Genomic DNA, 13,950 nt, shown 5'->3' with positions numbered 1-13,950 from the left:
ACCAGATCTGACCTTTCTGATGCAATGTTGGCGCCGCTCCACTTACGTTTTTTCTTTTATTGAAATAAGCTAGTAAAGAGATAAATAGCCCATACATTTATATTTTTCTTAAACAGTAAAGCACAACTTTCTAAATGTGAGGCTGCTGTATGTCAACAGAATATATAAACGCAATAGTCACTAAAACAGCAGCCATTGTAGAGAAAAATAAAGGCATGAACTCTTCTCCAAATAAATAAAAACAAGCTTCTGAAAATACAAAAATACAAAAAAATACAAAAACAAGGAAAGTTACCTAAGGAAAACTGTCCATGACCTGTTAAAGCTGTATTTCAAAAATGTACTTTCAGATTTTTTAAAAAAGATTTCTAAGTTGGTCTGACGCTTGTGGGTTATTGTTAAGCTGATTAAAAAAGATTTCTTAATTGCAATACTTAGATAACCATGAGGAAAAACAAATTGTACACAGATGGTATAAACACAAACATGTACAATGGGAATATAGCTGTCTGGAAGAATCACACAAAAACAATTCTAATGTCTTTTTGATAAAGTTAAATAAAATGTTATCACTCAAGTAGTGGCATCCTCTGTTCTTTATTTGGACCTGTGGGTGGAATGAGCACGAAGAGGGAGCACGTGAACAAACAGTGAGGCTATGTAGACAGGCTGTGCGCGGTGAGCAGGGGCTGAGGCTGTGGTATTGAGCTCTGGGCCAGCGCTGCCCCAGCCCCCAACTCCCTCCCATCTCCACCCTTCCCTGCACACACTCACTGCAGGAGAGATGGAACCTGTCTTCAGAAGCCCTCACCTCCCACCTGCCCTATTCAATCCTCTCCAACTCAGCTGCTCCAAGTGCAGCCTAAACCCGAAATCTCATAACATCTTAGGTATTCATTGTGTGTAGCAGGCACTTGGTTATCAGAGTGCCCATGGTTACAGGACAACCTGGAGGGGCGTGCAGACTTGACTTTCTGAGGAGATAGAAACGAGCCAACCAATCCCAGCCCAGCTCCCACGAGGCCGCATCCCAGGAGGAAATCTGAGGAAGAGCTGCTCCCATGCAAACAATACAGAACATTCTCTCTGTAAAAAGCCAGTTCATTCGCTACAAACACGGAAACCTGGTGACTTGGGATAGAAGGCAAACCAACAGTTATATAATTTATATTAGGAAGAACAATGTTTCCAAACTGAGTCTTCACGTCCACTTGCCATGAACGTGTCTGTCCTTAGACTCACTAGGACACATGTTTCACCTGTTCTTGTGTTTAATAAAATGGAACCAAACACTGTAATGACACAACAGAGCTATGAAAAAGGTCTTTGTAGGCCCTAGCTATTTTAGCTCAGTGGATGGAGTATCAGCCTGCAGACTGAAGGGTCCCAGGTTTGATTCCAGTCAGAGTACATGCCTGGCTTGTGGGCTCGATCCCCAGTAGGAGGTATGCAGGAGGCAGCCAATCAATGATTCTTTCTCATCATTGATGTTTCTCTCTCCCTCCCTCCCTCCCTCCTTCCTTCCCTCTCTCCCTCTGCTCATCTCTGAAATAAAAATATTTTTAAAAAGAAAAAAATCCTTTTGGGTGCTCAGAATTTCTACAGAACGAAGAAATCGTTGTATATAGGAGTTCTTACAATTTAGTTGCAAAGCAATGAGAGCAAATTTCCATTTCCAGATGAGAAAACTTCTGATGTACATCACAGCTACCATTTTCAGAAAAAAAGTATGGTTTTTCTTTGTAAACAAAATAATATGGATTTAAGATCATTTTGCCACATATTAAAAAAAGACACAATGTTTTATCATATCAATCATAATATTCTCAAAGACATCACCACAGGTAACTTGTAAATGTGTTAGATCTTGTTATTTACAAAACTGTGTAACCACTTTTACCCCCACAAAACATGGCATACACAGAAATGCATGGTATTTCCTTCAAAGGCACATATACTGTCAAGGAAGTGTTAGACAAAGAGCCATAGTTGCTGATGTGGTGCCGCCCTGTGCACCTGTGCTGCAGCACAGAAGCCATGTATCTCCGCCCGCCTTCTCTCTCACATAAGTGCGCCCTCCCCACCCCCATGGAAGATTCTATGGACATGGGCATGAGCCCTCTGAGGCCCCAGAACTGCCTTTTCGGTTGTGAACTAAAGGCCGGCAAAGATGATCGATCCCTTTAACGGGGATAATGATGAAAATGAGCACCAATTATCTTTACAAACCGTCAGTCTAGAGGCTGGTGCAAAGGACGAACTGCACATTGTTGAGGCAGAGGTCATGAATTAGGAAAGCAGTCCAGTTAAAGGAACACTGGCAACTTGGAAAAAGTCTGTTCAGCAACAGTTCCCCTGGTGGCTTTGAGATCACACCACTGTGGTCTTAGGGTTTTCGAGTGGTCCGGGGCCTGTGCGTGCCAGGGGGCAGCACTGAGTAGCTGTGGAGGAAGGGGCGGAGGCAGAAGATGACGAGGAGGAGGGTGTGAAACTCCTGAGTATGTCTGGAAAGCGTTCTGCCCCGGCAGGTGGTAGCAAGGCTCCAGAGGAAAAAGTAAACCTTGCTGATGAAGAGAATGAGGATTGCAGGATGATGATGATGAAGATGAAGATAATGAGTAAGAAGATGAGGAAGCTGAAGAAAAAGCTCCAGTAAAGAAATCCATAAGAGATACTCCAGCCAAAAATGCACAAAAATCGAACCAGAAAATTAAAGACTCAAAATAGTCAACACCAAGATCAAAAGGTCAAGAATCCTTAAAAAAATTAAAATAAATATAAAAATATTTATATAATAAATATAAAAATATTTATATAATAAAAATATAAAAATAAATAAAAAACAGGGGGGAAAAAGCACTGGAAGACCTAGTTCTGTAGAAGACATTAAAGCAAAAGTGCAAGCAAGTGTAGAAAGAGTCTTGTGAGTTAAAAGGTTTGGTGGGTTTCCTTTCCTTGTGCAGTCACGAGTCAAGTCCATTGGAAAAATAAAATTTGGAACCAGAAAGTAAAAAAAGAAAAAGTGCCATTGTATTAACAGTGTATCCTTTATTCCTGAAACCCCAGTGTGTGCAGAGCAAACCCTTCCTCCGCAAACCTCCCGCACCCTCACAGAGGATGTTCATCCTCCCAGCGGTGACACCAGGGGCCACACGCACCCGCTAGGAACACTGGAGCCCGAGGCGCGGAGTGAAAATGCATGCACCTCCTGCTCAGGGGAGAAAGTCGGTGTTTATATCAACAGACTTGACAATCACCCTAACCGGTTTGGCTCAGTGGAAAGAGCATCGGCCTGCAGACTGGAGGGTCCCAAGTTCAATTCCGGTCAAGGGCATGTACCTTGGTTGTGGGCACATCCCCGGTAGGGGATGCACAGGAGGCAGCTGGTCTATGTTCCTCTTTCACTGATGTTTCTAACTCTCTACCCCTCTCCCTTCATCTCTGTAAAAAAAAAAAAAAAAAATCGATAAAATATATTAAAAACATAAAAATCAACCAAAGGACTTATGTGCACACATATGAGCCTAACCAGTTGTCAAGGACAATAGGGGGGTAGGGCCATGAGTGGGGGAGAGGGGGTGGAATGAGGGGTTGAGGACAAATATGTGATACCTTAATCAATAGAGAAGTTAATAAAAATAAATAAATAAAATAAAATACTTTTTTTTAAAAAAAGACCTGAAAATCTGCACACTTTCCTGGTCAGTAATTATTCACTCATTTTTGTCATAAAGAAATCTACCATATAGAGGGAATGCCTGTTTTATTGCAGGTGGTTAACATAAGCAAAGTGTCCGCTGCAGCTTTGGGAGGTGGTGTGATTTATGTGCCAGCGGGGAGGTGGGCAAGAAAAAAACCATGTCCTTCTGTAAACGATGTGGAAGACTTTAACTTCAGAGAAAGGAGGGAACTTCAGGAAATTATTTAATACTCGTATGAGATGCAATGAATGCTTTCCTATTTTTATTACAAGTGTGCAAATCACTCCCCTGGAATGTAATCACAAGCATTAGCTTAGATACCCCGTAAGGCAGCTTGCTTTCCACAGCGTCTGCATCGGCACGGTCGCCTCTAACAGCACGCAGGGCGTGGCAGCCCTCGCTCTCCGTAGTACTTACAGGCTCTCTCTCTGGGAATAAGATTCAAGAGGAGTTTGGGTGGGATAAATGATTGCTTAGGACCTACACAGAGGATAAAAGACCATTATTCTGCACATGGACTCATTACCAAACTTTTACACTAAGATTCTTTTAAATAGCAAACCCCCTAGAGCAGTGGTCAGCAAGCTCATTAGTCAACAGAGCCGAATAGCAACAGGACAACGATTGAAATTTCTTTTGAGAGCCAAATTTTTTAAACTTAAACTTCTTCTAACGCCACTTCTTCAAAACAGACTCGCCCAGGCCGTGGTATTTTGTGGAAGAGCCACACTCAAGGGGCCAAAGAGCCGCATGCGGCTCGCAAGCCACAGTTTGCCCACCACGGCCCTAGAGCGTTTTGCATATTCGTATTTCAGTATATACACAGTGTTGTAAGAAGTTCGAAAAGGAACAGCTGGACGGGGAGGCTGCGCTGCAGAGCAGCAAGCAGAGACAGGGAAGGCCCGCTCCCCTCAGCTGGGCCGCCTGGTCCCGGACACACTTATTCATCTCAGCCCCACCTTCCACAGAGTAACTCGGGGACAGCACTGCCTCCTTCCCTGCTTTCTCTTCGCGTTAACGGTATGCAAATGCTTAGCTCCCATTGAGCTCTCAATTAATGGAAGGAACTTCTATCATCATGATTGTAATTAACAGAGAAGCATCTAATGCAGAAACATACTAAATGCACAACATGAAGGTTTAAAAAGCCCAATTCCATCCTATTTATTAAATTGGAAAAAAAAAAAAAATCACTGACAATTTTGTCATGGACCAAAAACTGAAATCTCAAGGGCCCACGCCGATAGCCGCAGCCAGACGCTCCTTCCAGAGGACACTTTCCGATAGGACCCAGGAAGTAAGCCACGGAACCGGGGCGCTGGGCTGGGTGCCGTCTTCATCGGTGACCTTGTCACACCGCAGCCCCGGCCTGGCGGACGCCGGTGCACAGAGCGGAGCAGGGGGCCCGCTCCGCAGGAGCTTCCACAGGACACGGCTCTCAACTCCTCCTCTCAACTCCACGCCCACGTAGCTATCAGCAACAACAACAAGTCCAATATTCAGACAGGAAAAGGGAAAAGTGCATGAACCTCGCCCTCCTCCCCAGGCCACTTACTCCTAAAGCAACAGGAAACATACAATAGCCTTTAAAACAACAGCAACCACGGCTTAACGTGTCCTCTGGAAATGTTTTGGCTCATCAGGAAAGTCTCCACGGGGCATGTTTTTTAGGAAATCGGTGGACGGATTCCCCATCATGTCCTGCACCCTGACCCTTGCTCAGTCACGCCGTTTCTGGGGACATGAGTCTGGAACTCAATTCAGGGACTGGATGTCTTTTCACAATACAAACAGGTGCCCCTCCTAAATCCAAAACACAGGTTTGCGTTTTACATTTCCCACGGATTTTGTGAAAATAAACAAACGTACCATTCTGTGCTACTGCGCACTTCACCGCCCTGCACTTGCTACAGTAGTCAGCTCCCCAAAATCTGTGGGCTCAGACTGGACGGCAAAGCCCACCCCTTGCCCCCTAACTGTCCACCAAATCCATCCCGGAGAGCCGGCTGTGTGCGGCCTGAGGGCTTGCAGAACCCTCAGGTGGCAAACAGACAAGTATAAAGAGAAACTTAAAGAGAAACTCAATTCCTGATTTTCCTAATTTAAAAAAAGTGTCAGGACTAGAATATAAAAGCATGTTCAGGAAAACAGCAGGTCAGGGAAGAAACCATTCTCCCTGGGTTCAGACCCCAGCACCTCTCAAACCTGCTTCCTCCCCCGGCTCCTAGGAGGAACGTGCCCTGGGCCAGCGGTGTGTGTGCGTGGGGGCAAGAGCGTGTGCGCCAACAGGAAGCTGGGGTGGAGCCCTGTCCTGGGCTCTGCGTCTCGGAGCCTTCCCAGGGAAGGAAAGTGGGGAAAGGAGATGACCCGCCTGGAATTCAGCATCCACTGACCAGCCTGCGTAGACAGGCCAGAGAGGAGCCGCCGGGGAGCAGCCACGTGGCCATCCTGCGGGACAGCCAGGCACCACCAGCCGCTGCCGCCACCGGCCTGGCTCTTTGCGAGTCTCTCCATAGGACACAGACAGGTCTCATTCCAGGCCTGCAGGTCTGCAGTGACTGCGTGGAGCTCTGATTCTAGTTTTTCAAAACTGAGAATACCCAACCATCAAGAAGCCAGGATGGCAAGAGCAGGGCGAATGCAAGAGACAGGCCGAGTGAGGGAAGAAAGCTGTCACCCGTCCCTGCGGACAGCAAGGTGCCAAGATGCCTGGTCAGAGCCACCATGGGCAGTCATGTGTGTATTTCAGAAAGATATCTGGGGGGCTCCTGTACACGCATGCACACACACACCTTACATGTGCACATGCCCTCATATGTACGTGTCCCAGACCACATACCACACCTTCTTACGTACACATCCCAGACCACCCACCACACGTGCACACCCTCTTCTGTACACATCCCAGACCACACGCCACATGTGCACACCCTCTTATGTACACATCCCAGACCACACGCCACACGTGCACACCTTCTTATGTATATAGCCCAGACCACACACTGCAACACACAAAACCACTCCCCTTGCCCGACTGGTGTGGCTTAGTGGTTGAATGTCAACCTATGAACCAGAAGGTCATGGTTCAATTTCCAGTCAGGGCAGGCTCCATCCCCAGTGAGGGGCGTGCAGGAGGCAGCCAATCAATGATTCTCTCATCGTTGGTGTTTCTATCTGTCTCTGCCTCTCCCTTCCTCTCTGAAATCAATAAAAAATAAAAATAAATTTAAAAAAACAACACTCCCCTGGTCTATTTCCACCTGAATCAGCGCATGACTGACCTCCAGCCGGAAGGCCCTTCAGGACACTTCCTGTCCCCGGCACAGCTGGCTCTGGGAACACAGGTCAGTGACGACATTCCCGGCCAGAAAGACATGCCCACTGGGCACTGAACTCGGGGGAGGGGCAGCGGGGCTGGGGGGCTGGGCAGGCCGGTCATCCCTCACGTCCAGTTCCCGGAGGAGAGGAGGGAGAGACAGCATGAGGGCCCCGGGCAGGGTTTTCCTGTTCGGCGCACACACCCCAGGCTCCCTGGTGGTCTCCCTGCCTGTGCGAAAGGCTCTCGAATTCACCGCAGATCCTCAGAACGGGCCTGCATCCCGCTCTCTCCCTCAAAACGCTGCCTCTTGAATGGGAAAAGGAAAAATCAATGGGGAAGGAAATCAAATAAAGGTCATAAAACACAGCCATCAATTTAAACATTAAAATTTAATGACCCACTTTAAATTGAAATGAGTTAAGTGACATTTCCAACCCTTTAAAAGCAGGCAGCCTCTGGGGGGAGAGGAGCCCCGCGTGAAGGCTGTTTCCGTAACTGTCCCGTCGGCTGCCGGCCACACCCGCCCCGTGGCCGGAGGAGGCCTGGGCCCGCAGCCGGCCCTGTCCCGGAGCGGCGGGCTGACATGAGGGAGGTGGGAGGACAGATGCCGCCCGGCCTCCAGCCTGGGCACAGGAGAAATGAGGCCCAGGCTGTCCGCACCCGCACCCAGCGGTACCCGCTGCGCCAGGGGAGAAGCCGGGAAAGAAATGTCTACTCTCACTCACAGGATAATCACAGGCGGACTCATCCCCCCATCCACTCTGATCTCCCTCTCCCTCTCTCTCTCCCTCTCTCTCTCTCTCTCTCTCTCTCTCTCTCTCCCCTCGCTAAACAGCAGGAATCGGAAACTACAGCTGCCGCCGAATTTACTGCTACAGTGTGTGTGTGTGTGTGTGTGTGTGTGTGTGTGTGTCCTTAAAAAGAAGGCCCGGATTCAGAGGGCCGGATCCAACTGCTCAGTCCATTGCCCCCCCCCTTGCCTCCCCCTCCCCCCTCCCCCCGCAACACACCCCACACACACCCACACACCACAGACACACAAATATTATTAGCCAGGAGAAAGAAAGAAATCCTGCCACTTGTGACAGCAGGGATGGACCAACCTTGAGGGTATTATACAAAGTGAAATAAGTCAGACAGAGAAAGGCAAAAATTTTATGTTCTCACTTATATGGAGAATCTAAAAAAAGCTAAGCTCACAGAAATAGAGAGTAGAGGTGCCTCCTGCGGCCACTGATCTGTCCTCCATTCCTATGGTTTTCTTTTCCAGAATGTCCCGTAAGTGGAATTTTATGGAACAGAATGTTTGAGACCGGCTTCTTTTACTCGGCACAATGCCTCTGAGGAGCATCTAGGTGCCGTGCATAGCCCATGGAAATTCGTTTGTTCTCACTGCTGAGCAATATTCCATGGTACGAATGTACCAGCACTTGCTCGTTTCTTCGCCTGTTTGGGGCACCTTTGAACAGAGCGGCTGTAAACACTGAGCACAGATTTCGGTTGAACATCAGCAGCTCTCCCTGCCCCAGAGCTAAAACCCAGAGCCCGACTGCAGAGTCAAACGCTAAGTGTGCGCTGACTTTAAGAAACTGCCGGGCTGATTCCCAGAGCGGCTGCTGGTTTCTGATTTCCCACCAGTGATGTTCCAGTCGCTCCCATCCTCGCCAGCACGTGGTATCATCGGTGTTTTTTCTGTCAACCATTCTAATCGATGTTAAAAGCATCTCATCATGATTGAAACTTGCTTTTCAGGAGGACTGGTCGTGTTGAATATTTCATGTATTTATTTGCCACCCTTATACTCTTTTCAATAAAGTGTATGTTGAAATATTTTGCCCACTTTTAAATTAGGTTGTTTGTTTCCTTAGTATTGGATTTTGGAGATAGATAGATGAAAGATAGATAGATAGATAGATAGATAGATAGATAGATAGATATTCCAGAATTGATAGATAGGCATTCCAATAATCGATGAATCAATCAATCGATCACTTGATACACTGATAGATTCCAGATGCAACTCCTTTCTGGGAGATGTGGCTCATAATTTTTTCCCCCAGGGTGTACTAAGTCTCTGCATTTTCCTTAACAAGACGTTTTCCAAAGCAGACGTTTTTAATTTAGATGAACTCCACTTATTTTTTTCTTTTATGAATCGAGGTGTCATATCTAAGAACAGCTTGCCTAACTTCATGTCCAGAAGAGTTTCTCCTAGGTTTTCTTCCAAGAGTTTAATAGTTTTACATTGTACACTTAATATACGATCCAGTTAGAGTTAACTTTTGTATAAGGCATTCTTTTTCTTTTTTGCATATGGATGCACAATCCTTCCAGCGCCATTTGTTGGAAAGACTATCCATTTTCCACTGAATTGCTTTTCACCTCGTCAAAAATCGATGGCCATATTGGTGTGGACCTATTTCTGGACTCTCTATTCTGTCTATTGATCCATGTTCTATCCTGAGCAGAGTATAATTTACTACTTACTTTAGTAAATGTCTCTTCGTGGGAAAAAGAAATGATTCCGTCTGGAAGCAAAAGCAAACTAGTAATGCTCTATATGATACTAGGCTTCTTGGAAGGAGGTGTGAGCAGCGCAGCCCAAAAGCAGGGAAACCGTAAAGGCTCCCGGGCAAATGCACCTGGGATACTTGAACATGTTTAGGGGGAAAGCAGCACATCTCAAAGCAAACTCCAACAATTTGACAACAGAATCAAATTCCTAAAAACTCCCGAAAACCGTTGGATTAAAATTATAACATAAACTATCCTCAGATTAAGAGAGTTGGACTATAACTAAAAGATAAATACTTTGAAGGTGCAATTCAACCAAAGGACTTGTACTCACACATCTAAGCATAACCAATGGACACAGACACTAGGCGAGTGAGGACATGTGCTGGGGGGTGGGAGTGGCCGGAAGAGGTGGTGGTGGGGGGGGGGGAGATATGCAATACTTTAACAATAAAGAATTTTTTAAAATATATTTTATTGACTTTTTACAGAGAGGAAGAGAGAGAGATAGAGAGCTAGAAACGTCGATGAGAGAGAAACATCAACCAGCTGCCTCCTGCACACCCCCTACCGGGGATGTGCCCACAACCAAGGTACATGCCCTTGACCGGAATCGAACCCGGGTCCTTTCAGTCCGCAGACCGACGCTCTACCGCTGAGCCAAACCGGTTTCGACAAAGAATTTTTTTTAAAAAAGCGAGTGAGGCCGAAACTGATTTGGCTCAGTGGTGCCTTGGTTGCGGGCACATCTCCAGTAGGGGATGTGCAAGAGGCAGCTGATCGATGATTCTCTCTCATCAATGTTTCTAACTCTCTATTCCTCTCTCTTCCTCTCTGGAAAAAAATCAATAAAAAATATATATTAAAAAAAAAAGAATTCAACTTATACCAAGTTAAATTAAAAAAAAAAAAAAAGTGAGTGAGGGTGTTTTCCCTACTGGGAATGACCCTGATGAGCTATCTGATCTTCAGGAAAAGCAGACCCTCCCTGAAGGGTAATTCCTGAGGATGCCTTCGTAAGCCACACTGAGAGACGCTAACCTGGACAGCGGGAGGCGGCCCAGGGCCTGCCACAGGCGGCCCTCACCCCGATGGCCTCGCGAGCCCAGCAACAAGAAAACTCAAATGTTAGGACAAGAACAAAAGAAGGTGCTAAATTGGGGTGTCCATAAAACTAGCGCACGGTACAAAACAAGGGTCCTAAACAGTACATGGCCTCAAATGGAATCAACTTTAACTCAAAATACAAGATTCTTAGAAGCACACAGATCTGTGAGCCACGGCTGCAAAGGCTGGAGCCATGAACGCCCCCACACTGAGCTTCCCTTGATGGTGACCCCCAGGTGACCAGAGGCCCCGCCGCTCCTTTTAACCAGGACTGTCCAGAAGAGCTTTGACGCTGACTCTGCGGCATGGGGTGCATCAAACAATACACTTGCCAGCTTTGATTGACTCACATTTAGATTAAACAAGAGAGCTCGCCCTGACCGACCAGGAGGAGAGTTTACTACTGTCATGAAACAAACACAGAGCCGGAAAGAGCTCATCGTCTATTTCTATTGCAAAATTCAGCCCCACTGAGTTCGACGGGTTATCTTCCATATCCTTGCCTTTAAAGATTGTACTAGTAATCAAATTAAAAACAGAAGGAACCTGGAAATTCTACTGACAGATGAGAATAAAATCTGGCAGCATTTATTAGAGAGAAAATAGTCCCATCTTAGGACACCACCACGCACCAATCAACACTATCATTCTGCACCGTTTAATGACGGTGAGATGAAGAGAATTTCGCATACTCACCTGCAGACCACTCTGTACAAAACCCATACGGCGTGGCCACATTTTAGTAGCAATCATGCCAGAGTGTACATATTCAGAGTGTCATCCCTTTCGAAAGGACCACCAGGGAAAGTCATACATTCATCCCATTGAGTTCATGGCACGGCATTCCCCATTTCTGGAAATGTTCCTTAAGCAACCTTTTCCTTCCTGCTCAAGTGGCCTAAATGAAATTCATAAAATTCTTTGAGCTGGGAAAGACTTCAGCTATCTCCTTATTTAACCATAAATCTTTACAGCTCAGGTCCAAATAACATGGTTCCCAAACCAATGGTATTTCCACAGGCTGTATCTTGTGTCCAACATGACACATCCTCATTGTATAAAGAATTAACTTTGCAAATAGTTGAGAGAGAGAGAGAGAGAGAGAGAGAGAGAGAGAGAGAGAGAGAGAGAGAACACTATTTCTGGTGCGATCAACACCAGCTATGAATACAAAGAGTGTGCCTGACTTTTCACATGTGGTTGATAAACTCACCAAGGGATGACAACCTTACAAAATTCAAGAATCTGACCCCTATAAGAGGATGAACTTAGAAATGGAGAAAAGCACCTGGCTGGTGTGGCTCAGGGGTTGGGTGTAGACCTATAAACCTGGAGGTCGTGACTTGATTCCCAGTCAGGGCACATGCCTGAGTTGCCGGCTTGATCCCCAGTTAGGGGCATGCAGGAGGCGGCCGATCTCTCATTGATTCTTTCATTGATGTTTCTATTTCTCTGTCCCTCTCCCTTACTCTCTCTCTCTCTCTCTCTCTCTCTCTCTCTCTCTCTCTCTCTCTCTATATATATATATATATATATATATATATATATATATATATATATATATTGTTTGTTTGAAAAGCTTCACTGTCACAGAAGAGGCAGGACTTGGTCAGCACTGCTCCGGAGTCCTTCTCAGAGCTGGTGCCCAAGGGACCACCTCTGAGCCAGCAGGGGCTCCTCACCTCCCTGGATCCTGGAGGAGGAGGGGGTAGGGGGAAACAGGCCAGCTTTCCCTTCCTCCTGCCCAACCTTGTCTGGACAGAGCAATCTTCCAGAAACTCCCCATTCCCAGCCCTCCACAGTTCCATGCAAGGAGCTCAGGGACCAGAACTGGACCCCGCTTTCTGCCCTGCAGGCCAGCCCACCCCTGTTCACCCTCAAGCACCTGAGGAAAGTCAAGTCAGATTCTATGGTCACAACGCCCAGGCAGAACCGGGGGAGCTTGAAGGAAACAGCTCTGGACCTTCTGGATCTGCCAGGACCATCGACCTTCTCCCTTCTTCACTGCGGGTCAATGACACCTTAGTCACCTTAGAATGCCTCCTCGGTGCAATCCCATTTACCATTGCAGCAAAACAATTAAGATACCTAGGAATAAACTTAACTAAGGAGGTAAAAGTCCTATACTTGAAAAACTACAGGACACTGAAAAAAGAGATAAAGACATAAAAAGATGAAAGAACATACCATGTTCATGGACTGGTAGAATCGACATCATCAAAATGTCCATACTACCCAAAGCAATCTATAAATTCAAAGCACTTCCCATTAAAATGCCAATGGCGTATTTCACAGACCTAGAACGAACTTTCCAAAAATTCATCTAGAATAAAAAAATACCATGAATAGCTGCAGCAAACCTGAGAAAGAAGAACAAAGTAGGTGGGATCTCAATACCAGTTATCAAGCTGTATTACAAAGCCACTGTTCTCAAAACTGCCTGATACTGGTACAAGAATAGAAATATAGATCAATGGAATAGAATAGAGAACCCAGAAATTGACCCAAACCACTATGCTTAATTAATATTTGACAAAGGAGGCATGAACATACAATGGAGTCAAGATAGTCTCTTCAATAAATGGTGCTGGGAAAATGGGACAGATAATGCAAAAAAATGAAACTAGACCACCAGCTTACACCATACACACAAAAAAAAACTCAAAATGGATCAAGGACTTAAACATACAACAGAAAACCACAAAAAATACTAGAAGAATCCACTGGCAGAAAAATCTCAGACATATGCCAAAGCAATTTCTTCACTGATACTGCTCCTAGGGCAATGGAAGCTAAAGAGAAAATAAACAAATGGGACTACATCAAAATAAAAAGCTTTTGCACAGCAAAGGAAACCATCAATAAAACAAGAAAGCCCACTGCATGGGAGAACATATTTGCCAATGTTATCAATGATAATGGTTTAATCTCCAACATTTACAGGGAACTCATACAACTTAACAAAAAGAAGATAAACAACCCAATCAAAAAATAGGCAATGGACCTAAATAGATACTTTTCAAAAGAAGACAGAAAGAAAGCCAAGAGACATATGAAAATCTGCTCAAAGTCACTAATCATCAGAGATGCAAATCAAAACAACAATGCAGTACCATCTCACACCCGTCAGAATGGTTATCATCAACAACTCAACAAGTGGCAAATGATGGCAACCATTCAGAGAAAAAGGAACCCTCGTAATAGGAACTCTCATGCACTGCTGGTGGGAATGCAGACTGGTGCAGCCACTGTGAAGATCAGTATGGAGTTTCCTCAAAAAACTGAAAATGGAACTCCCATTTGACCCAG

At 45.7% G+C, this 13,950-nt stretch overlaps 1 protein-coding gene and 1 pseudogene across 3 annotated transcripts in view; one reads left to right on the top strand and one right to left on the bottom strand.

Moving 5' to 3' along the window:
* Window positions 1–13,950, bottom strand: part of DIP2C (disco interacting protein 2 homolog C) — a 377,912-nt gene that overhangs the window by 275,205 nt on the left and 88,757 nt on the right. The gene's annotated exons all lie outside the window — the stretch shown is intronic.
* Window positions 2,089–2,775, top strand: LOC311612487 (nucleophosmin-like; annotated as a pseudogene). Its single transcript has one exon. The product of its transcript is annotated as a nucleophosmin-like (transcript).

Source organism: Pipistrellus hanaki, assembly GCF_964339955.1.
Source record: "Pipistrellus hanaki genome assembly, chromosome: 1".
NCBI lineage: Eukaryota > Metazoa > Chordata > Mammalia > Chiroptera > Vespertilionidae > Pipistrellus > Pipistrellus hanaki.
This window is presented reverse-complemented; position numbering and strand designations above follow the sequence as displayed.